Raw genomic sequence first — 2,508 nt, 5'->3', positions numbered from 1 at the left:
TTTAACCTCGCACTATGGCAATAGATGACCGTTGGTCGTGCTGGCGTCGTCGCCGGTGTAACATGCGACAGATCAGTGCGTTTATAAGCTAAAGAAGCTAACCGCGCAGCGTACTGACTGTGACCGAAGAAATTTACTTTACTCTATATTGTTTCTGTGCAGAAACATGTTCCTCAAACACGACCACAGCGTCAATCGTCCACGAAAGAAAAAGAGGCGTGTACTTTGTTTGGTATTGCAGCCTGCATTGTAGACGACGTTCCACCGTCTATTATCTTGTGACGTCATACGAGCATTTAAATATGGCGATCGTTGTCGGTGGAAGGACTTCCGCGATTCCTATTCCTATCACGTTTTTCTTTTTTTTAATATGCGCCCGCGCTATAGGCACTAAAACTTTGCGAGTAGAATCTGTGAGTCTGTGAATATTATACATGTAGAATATTCACAGAAGTATAAACCGGCACTACATCCAACGACCCTGTAATCGACCCTTTAAGACTGTGTGCTAGCTATAAATGTCGCAGAATAAGAGGCAGAAATTAAAGCACAATTCATACTATATAGCACAATACATACACGCGAGATAGGGTCTGCAACGGGAGCAGCAGACGGGACTCATTAAATGTGCAGCGTCATAGCGCTGAAGGTGGAGCTTGGGTGTCCACATAACTTTTTATCAGCTTCAGTTCGCTCTTTCTGCCCCACGGCAGCGTTCAGTTGTTCCCCGACAAAAAACAGGGAAGACGGAATTATTGCGTTATTGTATTACTGAGCCAATTTCAGTTTTTATTTCATGTTGTGAGGCGTCAACGACGTCATATTTTCCAATGCTTTGGGCTCAACGCCACAAACAGACTCAGGGTATCACCTTTGTAGAGGGCTTCAAAACTTATGGCCATATGATCTTTTTTTTTCTGTTATTCTTTTTTTTTTTTTTAACGAACGCTGATGCACTCAGTGCGCGCATTCCTTGCATTTCGCCGCTATCAAAAAGCGGCCGCTGCATCCTGGACTTGATGCAGCGTACTTTGACTGAACAGTCGGATGCCATAACTACTGAGCCATGCATCGCGGCTGTTGCGACAACGAACAAGTATCAGCAAACAGTACAAATGCTTTCCTGCCCAGATATATTATCATATGCTAGTCTTTTCTCGCGCTGTGCCGTCCGGCCTGCTAGCTCAGTCGGTTAGAGCGTCGTGCTAATAACGCGAAGGTCGTAGGTTCGATCCCTGCGCAGGCCAACGTTTTTTTTTTTTTTTTTTTTTATTTGGTGACATGTAATTGAGATACGGTTTTTCGTTTTGCCGTGTAGATGAACGCTAATCACCGCTTAGGCTCCATCAATTGTGTAACGTAAGAGCCCCTTGGTCCCCCGTACCTTAAGAGTTTGTCGGGCCTATGGGACTGCTGAAAGAGGCTCTGATATGGCTAAAAAGCGTGCCCCTGCCCTCTCCCTCGAAGCCTAGCCCATCCTGATCACCCTCATTTTCATGGCAAAGATGTTGATACCCCCCCACTGTAATTTCCCCGTTCACTACCGAAGATTAGAATGCGCCCTTCCCGAAAAACATTTTCCTTCCTCAAGGCGCATAACGTTTTTTTTTTTTTTGTTTGTTTTTTTTTTGTGTGTGTGTAAATTCAAATAACTTCCTATTCTGGTTCCCTCTATTACAAGGCTATCGAATTGGGGCTGTACTGTGCATGATAAACATAACCAGAGAAGCATTGCCGATACGTGCCCACGAGCCTTTCAAATGCATGCTGTGGTCGTTCGATGTTATGCAGTGCAATACTGTTGAAGCGCAAACATTTCAGCACCTCTCATGCCGGGCCTTTCGTTTTCGACATCGAAAGATTAACTTGCACTAGGTGTTTCAAACGCGCAAACGAGATTTGATGCAACGACCTATGTGGCCGGGGAACGAACCCGGAGAGCTAATTAGGGATGCTCCCTCGATGATGGGTCAGTCTCTAGATAGTTCCTCTTTCCTACGCCCTCTCAAAGGATTGACGACTGCTCAAAGCACCAATGAAGAGCTAGTACAAGGTCCAGTCTTTTCGAATCTCAGCGCCAGGCGAGTTCGGTCGTTGCGCCAATCGGCGCTGTAAGCATCGTGAGTGCACCCGCGCCCTGCCAAGCGCGCTATCGACCTTGGGTTGCTCCTTCGGCGCGCGTGGCGATGATTGCAGCGTCATGCGCCTCGGCTCAGCCTAGCACGTAGGCTGCACGCACGGGCAAGCGCACGCCACTCGGCTTCGAGGTGGTCGAAGGAGGTCAAGCCAGCGGCGTCGCGACAGGTGGCCGTTCCGGTAATGATGATGGCATCGCGTGCTCTGGCTTCCGCGCACGCCAAGGTGCGCGAGACACGCGCTGGCAGAAAGGGACAGCGGGGGAAGGGAAGTGTTGTCGAGCAGCGCAGCTTCCGCCTTTGGCTTGGCGGCGCAGTACTCCTCATTCGTTGCGTCGGCTGCCGCGGGTCGTCGGATATCGGGAGACGCTAT

The 2,508-nt window shown here is 48.8% G+C and overlaps 1 non-coding gene across 1 annotated transcript; it reads left to right on the top strand.

The window, feature by feature from the left end:
* Positions 1-1,173: 1,173 nt before the first annotated feature.
* TRNAI-AAU (transfer RNA isoleucine (anticodon AAU)) lies at positions 1,174-1,247 on the top strand. The gene has a single exon. It is a non-coding gene; the product is annotated as a tRNA-Ile (tRNA).
* The last annotated feature ends 1,261 nt before the right edge of the window (positions 1,248-2,508 follow it).

This window comes from Amblyomma maculatum, chromosome 2, assembly GCF_055883805.1.
Source record: "Amblyomma maculatum isolate TAMU_Amacu chromosome 2, ASM5588380v1, whole genome shotgun sequence".
NCBI classification, from domain to species: domain Eukaryota; kingdom Metazoa; phylum Arthropoda; class Arachnida; order Ixodida; family Ixodidae; genus Amblyomma; species Amblyomma maculatum.
Note: the sequence above shows the minus strand (reverse complement) of the source record. Positions and strands in the feature narration are given on the sequence as shown.